Below are 17,685 nucleotides of genomic sequence, written 5' to 3' on the forward strand. Positions count from 1 at the left end.
ACAATATGTTCATGCATATCATATCATCTGCTTTTGTACTTGGATGTTCAACAATTCAATAAAAGGTTAACAATAAAAGGGGAGTAAAAGAGGGGGGAGGATAAGATGAAGGTTTCTTTTCAGTACAAGCTAACTAAACAATGGAAAGTGTATTATATGATCTGTAGAAAGCAGACTACTTCATCTAATTCTAGCCACAGAGGATATTTAGAAACCACAGGCCTTAAATATGATTTATTGAAGTACAATCTTACCTTCTTTGCGTAGACTAGAGGTATTTTCTTCTGAAATAGCTGATTAACAGAAGCAGCTCCCTTAAGAACAGCTGCACAGAGTATTCTTGTCAAGCCTCTACCTTGTATAAATATTTTTAATTAATAGATGCCTTCATCAAATACAAGAAAAAATTAAGCATTAATGCTCACCAGAGATCCTGCTATTAGAGTGATTATTTTAGATATCGTTTCATTTGCAGATGTCATTAATTTATTTTTAATAGATCGCTAATTTAGTTTTATCTGTCTCTTGCTCAGTTTTTGCAGAAATTAGCAGGCTGTTCTTCCTTCAAAGCCCACCAGCTTTCCCCTCCCACTTCCTTCAGGCTCTCTACTCTCCACAGAGTGTGCGTTTAAATTAGCTGGACCACTGCAGGCTGAGATACCGATTAACCTGCACATCTGCCACAAGAGGGGAGTTAACAGTGTACCTGGGGGACTCGGAGCAGAAAGCAATGTTACTGCTGCAAGTCATCTGCGCTGTTTGGGAAGCAGTAGTTGTGTCACACAGGAGAAGGCTGCCCTTGAAGTATCTTCTGCTCCAGTGAGTGGCAGTGGGTATTGTTGCACAGTATACAAACCTCCTTTTGTCAGCTTGCATTAACCACGGAATTGACTTGTAAGACATCCGTACTTGGGGAGAGAGAGATGAGCGATGTCCTGTCTGTGGCAAAGGAAACATCGGTGCTGCAGCACAGAGAGGAGATACCGGAGCTCGTTTCTTGGAAAACTGCATTGGTGTGTTCAAAGTTTTACCTCAGCTGCTTCTACTTTATAGGTGTGTAAATTAGGGTTTCTGTGCAGCTGCACAGGAGAAGGTGGCTCCCAGAGCCACATGTCCAATAGGTGAGCGTGAGCTCAAACAGCTCTTGGTACCAGTCTCAGCAGTTTTAGGCTTGTGCCCACAGGGTTCAGTGCATACAAGAGCATTTCATGATTATGCTGTTGACAGGCTGAGAAATTTGGGGCTGTTCGACCTGGAGAAAAGAAGGTTGTGTGGACACCTCAGAGCAGCCTTCCACTATCTGAAGGGGCCCTACAAGGGAGCTGCGTAGAGGGACTCCACCAGGAACTGTAGTGATAGGATACAGAGTAATGGCTTCAGACTTAAAGAAGGGAAATTTAGGTTAGATATAAGGAAGAAATTCTTTACTGTGAGGGTGGTGAGGCACTGGCACAGGTTGCCCAGAGCCGCTGTGGCTGCCCCATCCCTGGAAGTGTTCAAGACCAGGCTGGATGGGGCTTGGACCAACTTGGTCTAGTGGAAGGTGTCCCTGCCTTATGGCAGGGAGGTTGGAACTAGATGAGCTTTGAGGTCCCTTCCAACCCAAACCATTCTACAATTCTATGTTGCTACAAGTATTATGTTCAGGATAGCAAGAGATGGGGATCAATATTGTCTCTCCCTTTTAGACTAAGACAAGAAATGAAGGAATGGAAAATTTCTTTGCTCTGGTTTTGATCTGGCGGCTCTGGTACAGAGGAATGACATGGCTTTTTGTTTCACTCACAGGGAAGAGCTATGAGATGAATCTAGATCTTCTTTGTTCTAGTTCCTTGTTGTATTATTACCTATGAGTGGTATTTCCTAAAGGGCAGCACCATAGTCCAGTCAGTTCTGCTCCATCGTAGTCAATAAGTACTTTATCACTGACTTTAGAATAAGTAGAGTACACAGCCAACCATTACAAGACAAGAAACTGCTGATTTAATATTGATTTAGTGAGTAAGCTTCTCCAGCAGTGTGTCTCAGCTTCTAGCTGGGGATATGTCTAGATTTAATTTTAAGCAGATCTCTTCTAAAAGGGATTAAAGGATGCCGGTTGTGATGAGGACCATGCCATTTCTACCTTCTGGAAACATTTTTTTATTTTATTTCAGCAAGTTCACTCAGTATGATCAATGCTTCTGTGGGGATAAGGACCTGTCTCAGTCAGAAAACTGAGAATGTTAATTCATAAATTTTCCAGTAAGTGGCTGGATGGAGAAAGATTATTTTTAAAAGACATATGCTGTTATTAAGTGCACTATAGTCACAAAAGACAAATATTAATGCAACCATTTAGGTATTTCTGAAGACCAGTTGGATTGTGGGCACCATAACAATCTTTCAAGAACACACCATATCTAGGAATGGGATTCCTGTGGTTTGCCAGTGAATCTGAAATAGCCAAGCATAAGCTCATGTAGAAAAAAGTCTGTTCATAGCAACCTAATATTATCAACACTCCTAAAATGAACATAAAGAATGACTGCAGAAATGAGGGCAAAGCACAGTTGCCTCTCTTGTGCCTTTTAAGTCAGCTCCAGTGACAGTGGGCTGCTGAAGATGCTACATCCTGACAAGGAGGTCAAGGAATGCAGTCTGAGCATCATCCCCTACATCAGAAACTCTAAAAATTTTCTGATAGGAATTTTCCTAATGCCTAATTCTTGGGCAGGACTGTGAGCAACTGCAGAAACTCAAGAGCTTGACACTAAAGGTGTGAGGAACACTGTCTTAAAGACTTTGCAATAGCATGAGATGTCCTGTCCATATCTAGAAGTCCAGTTCTGGTCTGTTCACTTGCCAGATCAGCAGACCTCACAAGCTTCAACTCAGAAACATAAAAAGTAAAATATTCTGAAGCAGCAGGGAATTTGATAAAAGAAGAGGTGGAGACTGCAGGGCAGAATCCCAAGTTTTAGTTAAATCTGAAAGCAGATTAAAGTAACAAGAAAAGGTTTGATAGCTCCATTATGAATGCATTAGCTGTCAATATGAAATGCAGCCTGCTTATAAGGAGCTGTTGATAAAGTCCATCAACACTGGAATGAACAAGTACTTGTATTGATAGGAGTCCTGGCAACACTCCATAGTGCCCTCTCTCTCTGCAGTGCCCTCTCCAATGCACTTACAGGGAAGACTTGCAGAATGTCATTCTTGTCCACAGCCAATGCCACAAGTTATTTTTGCTGGTAGGGATTTTAAGTTTCATGTAGATGCCAAGGTAACCTTGGCATATGTTAAGGAGCTCTGGCTGTGATGGTTCCTCTGTGGGTGACAGCCGGCTCCTGAGGAGAGACTGTCCATCACTGTATCAACCACATATGGAGATGAGTGTCTGTGAAGAGCTCACACAGCTTCAGCAGAACTCAGCAGTCTGGACAATTCCCAGCATCTTGGCAATGGAATACAGTCATCTCTTCAAATAAATAAAGTCCTACAAGAAGGAGGCCTGCTGTATGCAAGATAGTGAGACCACGGATTTGAAGAGTTGCTGAGAGTCTGAAAAGAGATTGGTTCTCTGCTGAGACTGTGGTGGTATTTGTTTGGTGAGTCCCCATTGTGCAAGGACTTACGTAAACTATAAAACTTGCCCTCAGACTGTGAGCTGTGTCAACTACTGGACCAGAAACAGTTTATCTGTGGTTGTTTCACTTCACAAATATACTGCCTTTTAATATATTCTGCTATCATATGTGGGCTACATAGTTTTCCAGTAAAAACCTGGCCACCAGGATTTTTTTCTAGTGCTACACAAAAAATTTTGCCCACTGATTGTTCCAGATTAAAAACCTGCTGTGCAGTACATGCTTTCAAAAAATACACCCAGGCATCACAATGAAGGCAAGATTGTCTTTATTTGCAGAAGAAATGAGAGTTCCTTATTCACTCTCCAGTTTCTAAACGTTGTTGCAGGTTGAAGTGTCAGGGTGGATGGAACAAAAAGAACCTGAGGAATATCACGACTGTAATCAGTGTCGTGTCCCTGGTCTTCTACCTGTTCTTGTTCACCAGCATGTGAATGTACCGATCACCATCTTAATAATCTTCGGCTACTTGGGGAGATTGGACTCTGGTGAAAGATTCCACACAAGATGAGGGTTTGATACCATGTGAACTCTCCCCAGAGTAAGTAACTGTAGATATTTTTTCTGTTATCACAGAAAAGAAACCTTTTGCATATCTCTTAATCACCATCACTCTCTTTCATCTGGTAGCACGGTTTTGTGAGCAGCTGCGTACAGAGGATTGATGTGTTAAGGTAAGTAACAGCAGAAATTACATTTGATAAGTTTTATTTTTCCTTTCTCTTGTGAAATTAGCAGCGGTGTTTTTCCAAGCATATTCGTTTAGGATGATTACCTGAGTAACTTTGAGCTATAAATTCTTTTTGACATCTGTTCAGAGGAGGTAATAATTTATTTGGCATGTCATGTGATAGCATTTCTGTTCTGTTAATGGCTGAGCCATAAATATTTTTATCAGGATTCTAGGTTTCATTCTAGAATAGTGAATTTGAAACTGTTTTTCTGTGTGGATTGTTTGTGGTCTTTTCCAACAGAAATGCTTATTTAAAAAAGAGTTTTAATCTAGGCAGTCTGCTTTCTGAAAAAGAATAAATTTGTGTAAATGGAATTACAACCCCTAACTGGATTTCAGGTTTGGTCAAGTAATCTGGGCAACAAAACTATAAGCATTTTAATGACAAAATGCTATCATACTGTCTTCTGTCCTTATTTCTCTTCCTGGAAGAGAGTCCTAAAGTCTACATTTCATATTGCATTCCCTATATTTCGTAAGAGGAGAAACCAGCCTTTTTTTGACTCCTGCATATAAAGGAGTGCAAATTCCATGAAGTTTCAAGAATGTGTCACAAATCCAAAATATTATTGCTTTTGGCTAAAGCATTTAAAAAAGGGGATTCTTCCACGAAGTTTTCTGCGGACAGAGGATGGTAGAAAAGAAATTGCTCGTTTTCAAGTGACCACTACAGGAATATTTGCTGGTATATATCTGACATGCATGTCCTCTGGGGAATGCCAACCACAGAAGTGCATAGAGACAAAATTGAGTTAAAATTGGTATCCATGCAAACATCTGTAGCTTTAGCTCTTCTATCTACTATTCTGAACTATACCGTCTTTCAAGTGGTGCTTATTATGTCTTTTGAACAATGAATTTGTCCAGAATGAAGTCTAATTTATTTTAAATCTTGAAAGAATAGAGGGGATTTCACTCTGACAATGGTGATTAATTGTAAATCTTTAAGTCTGTTAAGGACTAGAAGTGTTCAAAATTATTCTTGATGAGCTACGGAACTGATTAATCTTTTTTTCCTTTTCTCCTATTTCTGAACTGATCAGGTTTTCTATAAATGTGTTAATTGCTCAAAAATTCTTCTAACTCTTTTCACTTAAAAAAAAAGCAATTATTAAAAAGGCTTTGTTTTTTTTTTTTTTTAGGAACTATCTCCTGCTACTAGTTCTTTCAGAATCTGTTATTTCTTTTTAGGCATTTGATTTGTCTGCTTAAGCAAGTCCTCTGTTTCTACACTATGTTTAGAAAATTTAGCCTGTTAAAATGAGAAAATCACTGAAAAGATCTAACCCCTAATGACTTGCAATATTACTTTCCAGCATGGATAATTGTTCACTGACTATTTGTGAAGTATTTAGGATTCATAAACATCTTCGGGGCTAAAAACATTTGTCATGCAGATACACATATGCGGTTGTAAATAATAAGCCACAAATAACAACTGAATGAGCTGACAGTGCTTATGACAAAATTATTCACTATTTTTTGTAGTATTCAGCCAAGTCTGCTTAGTGTGTATAAGTAACTACTGACTTAGAGATTCTAAAGGGTCATTTTTTGATTTCCTAGGTAGTGTGGACCAGGTACTCTTGTGTAGTTATGCTACATGATAATTATCTCCATGTGCATTTATTGTTTTAATTCTGCTGAATGTACATAGACTAAAAAGGTTTAAATGAAAGCAGAAAAAATCTGGTATAGAAATTAATGAGGCCTAATGAGAAAAAAAACTAATATTTAGTACAGCAGTCACGTATTTAAACAGTGCAGCACTCGTGTCATAGTTAAAATTTTCTCCATATTCAAGGTGGAACAGTTTAGATAATTTCTTATTCTTTCTTTTTGCGAAATCGTGTAGAATCCTGATGGGAAATAGATTCAAGAGAACAGTTGTTTCTCTGTAGCAAATATGATTGTCAATGGAAAGAAATGCAAGACAGCCATCTGTTGGCTTGTGCAGCAACCTGCTTGTTTCCAGGTCCCAGGGTGGGCTGCTGGAACCCCGGACAGGAACAGGTACTGTGCTCTTGGTGAGAGCAGATGGTACTTGTGGACAGTTTAAATTCAGGCTGAGCTTAAGTCCACTAAGAAGTAAATGTATGCATGTGAAAATGGGTCCTGGGAGTGGTGCAGACATCTGGGATTCAGGCAAGGCTTTGTCATCAGCAGGTTCCTGGGTGTACAGGGGGTTTCTACATCTTTTCCCAAGTAACAATTCTGTGCTGCAGAACACTGTGGCCAGCTACCATCAAAGGTGGTGGGTTCAGCACTGATCCTCTGCTTGGGGAGAGCAAATGTGCAGCTGATCTCAACATGTTGTGACAGTGCAGTACAGGAGACTTGCTTGTCCCTGGACTTGTGTGACACCTTCAGGTCTGCATTGTAAAGAACATGAGTGAAGATCACAATCATTCATCTTTAAATAGTTGGAGTGAGTGTAAGGTTTGAATTAGATAGTTTGGATCTTTATATTTGGTAGATTGTGGACTATTGTTAAGATGTTTTCCATCATACAGATAATTAACTGATTCAATTAATAACTGGGCCTTTGGTTGCCCAGATCTCCTGATCCAGCTAAACAAGACTATCATCATGTATCATTGCCATTCATGCTGAGGATCTGAGCCAGCATATCTTCTTTCCCATCTCAGATACTCTCCCAGGCTTCTGTTTTGAACTGATTTTGTACCTCTCCTAGATCTGGGACCATTTAGATAGGTTTAATCCCCAACACAAAGGAGGTAACTTCACCCTGCTGTCTGCCTCCAGATCTTTTTATCAGATAGAGACAAGATAGTGGATATACTGGCTCTCCCTAGTACCACAGTCTTCAGAGTAATGCTTGAGCACATGTTATCTCTCTTTCAGGTGACAATAACACAAAGGAGAGCTCTTGATATGGTACCATGGTGCTGTGTGTTTGGGCAGGGATTTTGTGAACCTCTCACATATTGCAGCCCTCACTAGCCAGTGCAGCTACATGCTGGTGCTGAGGATTAAGCTCCAAACCACAGCAATTTCAATGGAAATTTTATCAGTGTTCTTATCTGGCACAAACTGTGCAATTTTTGAGAGGTCCCTGGCTTGCTTTGTTTTGTTGGGGTTTTTTTGTCCCTGATGAGGCCAATTCCATTTAAAGCTAGAAAAAAAATGGAACCAGTGTTGAAAATCACACCTTATATGTTCCTCTGAGTACAGATAGATTGAATTTCAATTAAAAATTAGAGTGAAATGAGAGGTCACTTGTTAATTCTAATGTAATTTTAAATGAGTGTAAATTAATTTTGTTTTTTTTCTCTGCCTTTAAGTTCTTTCACATGTTCTTTTGCAGGTCAGTGAAGTCACAAGAACAGAAAACAACCAGTGGTTGTCAAAGGTAAAGGCAGAGGAGCAAGGAGGTCTGAACCATAAGAAGGGTACCCAAATAATTGGTTATGCCAAATAATGGAGCAGAAGGCTGTCCTGGTTGAACTGCAATAATGATTTGTTTGCTGCATTTTGTGGCAGGCATCCACTGTGAATATTTGACATGTGATTGCTTTGGTGGAGATATGCAAGTTGTTTGCAAACACCAAGGATTTGACCACTTCATTCCATGTGATAGTCATGTCTCATATTGCCAGTTCCTGTGCTGTTTCCCACCCCTCACGTCTCCCTCCAATAATTTGGCTTAGATTGTGACAGCCTGTGGTTGTGATGCATTTATCCCACATTTTATTATCAATAGATTAATATTCTGTTTTAAATGAGGTTCAGCTAGTTCTGAACTGATAGAGTTGGAAGGATAAGGGATAGGCCAGTTTGTTACCATCCCTACAGATCCTACTGTGGGCTGAAAGCCTGCCACTCAGGTTGTAACTTACTGAGAGTTTTCAAATTGTATAGGGAGAATTTATTAATTATAAATTCTCTAGCTACTAGCAGAGGATCAGAATTACTCTTTGATATGACCATATACCCTTAATGCACAAAAATGTTCTCAAATGTGTACGGGAGGTAAATCCAGTGGTCTCAGTTCAAACTCAGTGAACAATTCAGTTGGAAAGGCATTCCAGTCTCTGTGTATGCACCTATTAGAGTAGGAGTAATCCGGATATCCCACTTTGCTAATAGAGTCCTCTTACCTGAACACAGAGCCCCTGAAAGGATGGAAGAAAATGGTTTCACAGTTTCAGAGGAGAAGCCTGACAGATTGTGTGCTAGTTTTGAGAAACTGGCCTTTCTCCTAGGTAAGGTTTTACTCTTGCTTCATCAGCAAATTGTAACAAAAAAGGTCTAGACTGGTCCTGATTTTATGTTATGTTTAATATGAATTTTATGGCTTTGCCTCCATTTTAATCTATAAAGTCTGGATTTTACCCTTTAATTTAAATGACCTGGTTTTGAAATTGCTGACTGTTACTCCTTGGGGGTGTTCACTTCCAGAAGCTCCTGGGGAAGAAGTGACTGATCCTTAATGTCAGAGGAAGGTACAACTATTATCCTGTATAAATAACTTCATTTTCAGAAGAAATCTGGAGTGGGATATGGGAATTGGTGTATTGGTGTGTGTTGAAGGCAAGGAAAAAGTAAAACAGCTTCAACAGAAGATGATGATAGGTGCATTATGTTACTGAAAGCAAAAGAAAAAACCTTAAAAATTTGGAAGCAAAAACAAACAAATTTTTAAATAGAACAGAACAGTTTCCCAGTAATTCTGAATCTGTTTGATTCTGTTAATAACCTTCTCTAAGCTTTGCCTTTGACCTCAAAACTAAGATAGAAGAAGGTTTTGCCTTTGTTGCTCAAGACAGATGAGCTTGTTAGAGCAAGCTAACAAATGTGGATCGTGTCACTACAAATACGAAGGGGAAGGTGACACTTCAGGTGCTTGCCTCTGGCTAAGTCTGTGAGGCCAATGCTGCTTATCTAGGCACAGCCTTTCTGCTTACCTTACAATAAATTAAACTGACTACTTGTCTTCATCAGGGCTGGAGCAGTTTTGTGGGTTTTTTTTCCCTCAGGGTAACTAATACACCTTTGTTTTCCTGAGGTAAAACATTGTGAAGGCGAGACACTTTAGTTTACAAGATCAGTGCTGTATATCTGCCTAAGGCTGGCTTATCTCACAGTGACACTGAAGTACTCTGACATTGCTGTCTTTTTTTCTTTTTTTCATTTTGTCTTTTTAATTATTTTTTTTAAATACTTGAACAGCCTTCTGTGTGCTAATTACCCCAGCTAAACTCAGGGTGTCCTGAGCAATGAATGGTTTGTTTTAACTGCAGCATTCTAAAGCTCTGCTGATATGGAGATCACAATGCTGATGGTAAAATTCCTATCTGGGAAGTAGTTTGTCCCTTCCCATAGGCAAGCAATGTTCCTTTCTCTCCTGGTTTTTACTCCATTACATATTTCAATTTGATTCACTTGTGTGGCATTTTTCTGTTCTCCTTCCAGGATGTACCTGCTCAGATTTAGCTAGTTCTAAAGTGCTTTTCCAGCTGTACCACTGTCACCTACTCTCCACTGAAGGAGATGTAATTAACTTAGGACCAGTATTTGGTATCTCTGCACAATTTATCCTTCCACCTCAGAGTGGCAGCCTGAGATTTTGTGACTTCTCTGCACTTAAACTGGCAAACTCCATTTCCCAAAATTCTTATTTAATTCATTCTTTTCTCTGTTAAACGTGAATTAATAGGTCAGGATTCTGACCCTATTGCTGTGCCACTTAACTTCTTCTTTTCACTGTACAATAGCAAAAAGTCTGTATATCAATGTAAAAAAAAAATTTTAAAAAAAATTTCTTTCATTCCCACTGTGCCCAGTATTTTCTGACTATACTATTAAAGAAGTTATACTGGGTCATTTTAGGTACTTTCTAGCATATAGTCTCACTTTATAATGTTACAAAGGCTGATCATAGCTTTAAGGTCAAAAAAGCTCATGAAATATTTCAGCTCAAATACTCACGTATTTCTAGAAAATATATTACCAGCAAGATTTCTCTATTTACTAAAGAGATTAAAGAAGCTGGCGAGTGTCCAGTCCTTTCCAATATAGATTGGAGGCTTACTGCCTCAGCAGTCTGTAAAATCTTCCACTAGGTGTCAATTTAATTTTACTTCCTCCCTTTAAGTAAAACAAAATTTATCCTCTTAATTCAAAGAGTTTTAGGTATGGTTTTGCTCAAAGCCACTCTTGCAATAGCATTCACCTGTGCTACCAGTGGCAGTTCAGAAACCAAAATTCAAGTGAGGAGAAGCTGTATTTAGCATAATGCTCTCAAGCCTAATCAAACAAAATAATAATAGTTTTTGATAAATTGGCCAATTTTCCTGCTTATTATGTGATTATCCCAGAAAATGAACGGTGAATTGCACGTTCTGTACAGTTTGCTGTAAAAGTCATTTGATCAAGCAATTACTTGACCCAATAATGTTTAGTAATCTTTTTTTAATTCTACAAATCACTCTCAGTTTAAGGACACTCCAGTAATTGAAGATATACACTTGACTTTCTAGTCTTAAATCACAACACTGAACATTAACCCACCATCCAACTGGCACAATCCAAGCCAAGTAAGAAATTCAGTGGGTATATTTTTGGATGTTGTCGTGTGTCTCTGTGAGAGCAGGCTATAGTTCAAGGCTTTCTGCACTGTCTGTGCAGCAGCAGGTCTGCAGGTGCCACCAGGGCACAACTTTTCAACCATTCTCTGGTAAAAGGAATTGTGTCTTGTGTCACTCACGGTGTTCTACTTCTTCACCTGCAAATGAGTACCTCTCCTGTCAGTTTTAGACTTCCCCAAGTGCTGTGCTGGACTCTCACTCATTTTATAGCTCATCATATGACCCACCTCTCAAAAATGTAAGTAGTGTAAGATAAAAGCACGACCTTTCATGGCCACTTTAGTCTAATCTCACTTACACAGAATCACACCTGCTTGTATTTGAAGGTCACAACTAGTGACATTACAGTGTGCTCTGAGAGTCTCTGATACATCTCTTAATTTTGACAAAGCCCACTTCCCTGGCAGCATAAAAAGCCTTGACCAAAGGTTTTGTGGAAATGGGTGTAGAGGGGATACTGTGACTTTGCTGGCAGTTTTTCCTCAATGGTTGGTTGTTTGGTTTTCTTCCTCAATGACCACTTTAAGCTGAAGGTGCTTTTGAGTACAAGTGCTTTGTTCAGTATCAGGTTCCAGACAGCTGTGATTGCAAAGGCTTTTCAGAAGGGTTCAGATCCTGTCTGGCAAGTTCAACCTTTAAACTCTCTTGGCTTCTTATACAGTGCAGCAATGAGGCTCCTCTAATTTAAACCAAACACTGAAATATCCCTTAATGGCCTTGTGTTATCAACAAGAAGTTGGCATAAAACCCTCCTTACCCCCTCCTTTCAGAAGAACTGAACCTCTGTAATTCAGGAAAGGCTTTTTGGAAATGTCTTTGGCAGTCAGGGTTGCTGTGCCAAGACTGCTACCTTTACATTTACTTTGGAAAAATGTAGTTTCATCAAAATAATTTCTTGCAGGACTATTTCTATCCCAACTATACTGTTGACAGATATGTTTGCAAATGTTTCAATTAAAAAAAAAAATCCATGAATTGATTTTGCTTGCATTTTCACATTGTCTTTTTCATTTCCTTTTATTTTGACAGACTATTATGCTATATTTTCAGTTTTAATGTTAAATTATCAAAGACATTTCAGTATTTCAAGATTATGAATTTTTCTCCAAAGTAGGACAAAATAAAATGATGAAAAGTCAGGCCATGCAACAAGATGGAAATTCTGTAGCTGGTTTCATGTTCCCATCTGTGCTTCTGAGCTCCAAGAACCTGATTCAGAGCCCACCAAAACAAATGGCAATCTTTCTTTCAAACTGAATTATTTCAGTCTCAATTTTAAGACCTAAGAATTTTCAAGAGTTGCGTTTTATTCCTCTTTTAATTTTAAATATTACTGGTGTATCTTCTATGAAAACCCAGCTGGCAGGAGGAAATGTTCCCTTAACATCCACATTTAACCCAACATGAGAAAGTGAGAGGGCTCCCATTTTCTTCTGTGATGTAGAGAGTGTATACTGGGGAATTGAATGTGGAGCTGAGATGTAGCAAAGAAGTGACCTGGTCACAGGTCAATATTCAAGTATGATGCTTCAAGTGGTTCAGTGTTGGCTCTGAGCACTCTAACAAGTTCTTGATGCCACCAGTAGAAGTGTTCAGATCACCTCCCCTATTACACTTGCATGAACCTGTCTGGCTATTCAAGGTAACACAGGCAGAAGTGATATTATCACAAAGGGCTTCCCTCATGCTTGGTGTATTCATTGAGTGATAGCTCCATATATGAGGCTGGAAGTTGCTGCTCTGAGGCTAGTGGCTAAAGCTCTAGAGATTCTCAGAGCTTGCCTCAGAGACAAACCCTCGAGTTGGCTTCTCCCCTTGACTCAAAAACTTTTTGGTGGCCCAAGCAAGCCCATTCCAAAGATCACAAGACAGTTTCTACTGTACTGGCAGTGAGTTAAGTTCATGTGCTTCTCCCAACTTAGCAGCCTTGGAACTGAGTCTTCTGTAGTGTATTGTGAATTCAGCAGCCGTGAAAATTGTGACAGTAGTTTTTTCATGCTTCATGCATTTTCCACCCTATAAAATCATTTATAAAGAAGAAATAAGGTGGACAGGTGTTTTAAGAAAACCCTCTTGGGAAATTTCCAAACAGCTGGAATACAGAAAGACAGGCATTCCATCAAAAATAACTTCTATTGTGAACACATTTTCACCATGCTTGCCAAAGAGAATGGTGATGCAAAGCAAAAATAATACCAGGACTCCTTTATAAGTTCTTTGGTTTCCATCTCAAAAGAGGTTTTGTCTTATCATGTTAACATCACTTTAATTAGAGCACTGGTGCTCCTAAGGAAGCACAAATAACTGCAGGACTGTGTTTCATGCACATTCACAGCCATCAGAGGTCAGTGCAAGTTCGTTCATCCAAGCAGCTTTAAGGTCCTTTATTCCTCCAATTTTACACAGCAAGTTTTTGCTAAACATGACAATGATCCTTCATGTCAAGGACATCTTACTAGGAAAGAAGATGTTTTGGAAGAGTAAGAAGCTACACAAAACAGTGTAGCAGGAAAAGCACCACTTAATGTTTGTTCTAGTTTTGGAAGTGTAACTCAGCAATTGCTGAAGGACTGGAGTGGGTGGAATAGCTATACCAAGTGCTCTTCCAGATTTTGGTTAATGCCTGTGCCTCCTTGAGATCTCTTTGACATTAACCTTACTGATTATGAAACAAGCTGTTAAGAGGGAGCCCCAGGACAGCTACAGCAAAGAAACCTCCACCTTGCAATGTGTTTTTTCAGTGGCTCATTTGAGTCCTGTATTAATGGGTCACAGCCAAGTGCACTCTGAAAAAATATCTAAATAGTCTTCAGTTAGAGAACATAAATGTTTGAAGGCTACATTCTGTGGATTTATAACTGATTTTACAATATGCTGTATTTATTAAAAAAAAAAAACCAAACCTATGCTATAAACCACTAAAAATCGAAAGTGTAACAAAGCTCTCAGGAAAAAAAGGTTCAGGAAGATCTGAATTTATTTCCCCAAACTAATACTTATATCTATATCCTTCTACATCTGTTTCACTGAAAATGTTACCCTAAAGGAACATGAATAAAATTTTATTTGTCTATAAGGTGGGAGAGTGAAAGAAAGACAGTGAATCTAGTGGTCTATGTCCCTGCTGCAGAAAGGGGATGAGAATCTCTGTTATGAATCTGACAGAGAATGGATTTGAACTTCTGTCTCCCACTATGAAAATGGTCTACCAGTTATGGGATCTTTGCCCTCTAGAGGAAAAAAAAAAGGTTATTAGAATAAATTTAAATGTTTAGGAAAAAAACTTTCTAAACAGTTTTGGGTTTGACCCAAAAGAAATATTGAAACATAGAAAAATTCTATGAAATATGATTTTTCATTCCCTGGACAGCAGAAATAATAATGTGAACTGCTTCTTATCTGTAACTAAGCTATGAAAATAAAATTTGAGTGTAGAAGGTCAGTTGAAATTAAAAATGCAATTTATTAACTTGATTTTATTGGAAGAAACACTGAAACTCTGTCTCGGAGGATAATAAATATTACAAAATGCTGCACAGCCAGAATCGCCAAGGCTTCAGGTTCAGCATGGATCTCACTATATTGGTTGTTTATCTTGAAGCCTAGTTCCCACAGCCATTTATCATCTGCAAGTCTCAGCTTTCATTTAGATACCATGTTGTTGTCTTAGTGCCTGTAGAGGACCATATGAAAAGACAAAAAAGCACTAACTCAAGTGCTCCTCTACTGTCATTAAAAAAAAAGAAAAGTATGAAGCTGATCTCACAAAGTCCCATTGCTCCAGGAGCTGGGGCTACAGGAGAAAGCATTAAATGCCATTACACTTATGATAAAACTGTGCCAGTTGGCAGTACTGAGTGTGGGAAGCGAATCCTCTCCCACTATCCAGCTCAGATGTGACTCCAGGAAACACATAATAAGACAACCAGCATTGAACTGACTAGAAAACCTTCATAGTCCTGGTGAATGATTTGGGAAACACCAGTATCTGACAAAATACAGATCAAACGTTATCACAGATGCTGTGAGGTGTAAACAAAGACTAAATAAGGCAGAATCCTGATTTTTGTTGCCACATCAGCTACTGTTAACCTGAAAGTCTTTGCTTTTTAGTGGTGTTCACTCAGTAATAATGAGCTGTCTCCTGCACCATTACAATATTGCAAAACAACTTGGATTTTACTGAAAGTGATGCTGAGTGACAGAGATAGTCTGTGAGGTCTTAGGAAGGCCATGACAACCTTGGAAAGAAGATTCCCTGGAATCCAAACTGTAATCACATTTAATGATCATGATTTGAGAAATGTTACAAGAGTTGCCAGGAATTTTGCTGTATCTTATAAGTTATTATTCTCAACCTTACCTTTACACTGTGAACAGGTGTATTGATTTGACTGGAAATACCCAAAGTACATATGGACCTGTAGGAAGGCAGGGATGTTTGCAAGAAAAGCTGTGGTGTTCTGGGAGTGACTAGTTTGTTAAAAAGACTTAAGTTAAACGTGTTCCTTGTAACCAAAAGGTCATGATAGCAAACAGTGGTTTGAGTTCTTGAGAAGTCCACTCACAATTCTAAGTATAAAAAAGGAAATATGTGGTTGATTTTCTTGCTGTTCTATACTATATGACATTTTGGATTTATCTTTAATTACACTGCTTCCTGAAGTTAATTAAAGTATTGCCCTAAGCATCATGTGGAAGGAGGGTTTGGTCTGAAATTTCTTGTGCTTGATGTCAGGGTGAATATCTAACTTTCTTATCAAGTTTCAGTAAGAATTAAGTTTGTAAGAATACAAGTGAATTTAAATTAGGCCTAGATAGATCCAGGTATAAATCTTAATCTGGACAGAGTGCCTGGAGTCAACAGAGCCCTGTGAAGGCACATGGGTCTTCTTAAGGAGAAGGCCATGACTCACTGCAGAGTAATCACAGGATTTTTTGATTTCCTCTCTAGATATTGTTTTTACACAGAACTGCTGATTGTGTGTGTGTGTTTGTCCTTCTGTCTTAAACATCAAAATATGGATCTGAGTGATACTGAACGTGTTGCAAAAGTATTACATTTTCCATTGTTGAGCAATTCTGGTTCTGTCAGAGAATATTCTTGATATCCTTTAGTCAAACTCAAATCACTAATAGAGCATCAGGCTTCAGACTAGTAAAGTGCCAAACTGTCTCAGTAAAACTCTACTAGTCTTGAATTTAATGATTCTAATCTTGAATCTCATGATTAGTGGTATATCCTGGCCTCGGAAATCTATTGATAAAGATGTAACTTTACAGTGATTTAAAAGGGTAAAAGCAGCATCAGAATTCTGGAATTCTTCTGTGACAAAGGGTAGCACATCCTAAATTGGCTGCTAGAACTGACAAATGTTGGAGTTTGAAGCATGGCAGTTGCTGTGGGAAGGGAAGGAAAGGAGGAGTAAGGGCTTTTTCCTGGTATTTCTTTCACAGAAGTACAATAGTAAACCTCAGTTTCAAGAAGTTCTTCCAACAGTCCTCAAACTTTGCTCCACTCCTTTCCTCTATACACCTGTTTTCTGTGGAAACAGAGTCTACTAAGCCTCTCCCCACCCTGCTGGGGATCTTGCTCCTCTATCCTCTACAGATTGGTGGGTGTACAACAGCCAGGCCCCACAGCAAAGGGGACAAGCTGAAGCTCTGGACCATCACATGAGCCAAATGAAGACCTTCCACCAGCACTGCCTTTCCCATGGTGAGTGCATGGCACTGCAGGGAGGCTGGAGTGGGGGATCCAGCCATGTGGCATAGTCCAAGGGACTGCGGTGGTACCAGGAATAGGTCTATCCTGTGGATAAGCATAGGAGGGAACCAGCTCAGGTGCTGGAAACCTTGGCAGAGCCTTTCCTGCTGAGTATTTAGTTTTTGCCTATCTCAGTCACAAGTCTTGACTCATCTCTGTTCCATTTAGCAAAGAAAAGGAAGAGAAGGAAACCTTATGCAAAGAAACATTAATGCTGCAGTAAATCTCTGACATCAGCTGCTGCTTGCCAGCACAGTGCATAATAGGTGAGGGAAAGAGCTACTCCAGGTAAAAAGACTGTTCCAAATGTCTGTTAGCTGCAATGAAAGTGCTGGAAATGAAGGACGTGCACTAAACTCAGAGCAAGTTGTAGCTGATCACTTAATGGCTTGAAATTTTAGCAGTGTTGAAAAATCAGCCCTCTATCCTGGGTTACAGTCTCCTGTACAGAAAAGGTTGCTTTGAAATCCACTGAAGGCAGTAGGCTGCTAAATGTAGCTGGAATAGTCACCTCCCAGGCTAAGGGATGAATAGCTGGAGAGTGGAATGAGACCTGCCTAAAAGTACTCTAAGGCCCGACTTGCCTGCCCTTCTCCAGTGATATGCAGCTTTGTTTGACATAAGGATTTGTTTCAAAAAAGAACTGCAGAGACTGGAAAAAAGTGACATTTGATTCCAATTCTTTACTGAGGTCTGACAAACTTACCTTGTGTAATATTAAAATTAGAGATTACATGAAATACAAAAATGAACAAACACCACAGAAAAGAAGCTTTAGTTTTCTGATGTCTTGGCATGAGAGTTGAAAGACTCCAATCCTAAACATGAGTGAGTTTAATGAAAATCTTGTGACTGAAACGAATGTGTTGAATAGGACCCGTTGCTCTGGGAAACCTTCAAATGATTTCGTTCTATACTATATGCAACAGCTTTGAGCTGAACTCT

At 39.2% G+C, this 17,685-nt stretch overlaps 1 protein-coding gene across 14 annotated transcripts in view; it reads left to right on the forward strand.

Moving 5' to 3' along the window:
- Window positions 1–17,685, forward strand: part of SPTLC3 (serine palmitoyltransferase long chain base subunit 3) — a 166,499-nt gene that overhangs the window by 45,949 nt on the left and 102,865 nt on the right. For 8 of the 14 annotated variants that reach the window (XR_007905367.1, XR_007905366.1, XM_051792753.1 and 5 more), the window contains 5 exons: window positions 2,342–4,303; window positions 7,691–7,735; window positions 8,494–8,588; window positions 16,585–16,692; window positions 16,909–17,006. The gene's annotated coding sequence lies outside the window, so the exon portion shown is untranslated. Of the gene's footprint in view, window positions 1–2,341; window positions 4,304–7,690; window positions 7,736–8,493; window positions 8,589–9,626; window positions 9,668–16,584; window positions 16,693–16,908; window positions 17,007–17,685 lie in introns of all 14 variants that reach the window. The other 6 variants (XM_051792746.1, XM_051792751.1, XM_051792750.1 and 3 more) reach the window with 6 other exon arrangements.

Source organism: Manacus candei, unplaced genomic scaffold (genome assembly GCF_025592945.1).
Source record: "Manacus candei isolate 608988 ecotype Guabito, Panama unplaced genomic scaffold, ASM2559294v1 h1tg000035l, whole genome shotgun sequence".
In the NCBI taxonomy this organism is placed as follows: domain Eukaryota; kingdom Metazoa; phylum Chordata; class Aves; order Passeriformes; family Pipridae; genus Manacus; species Manacus candei.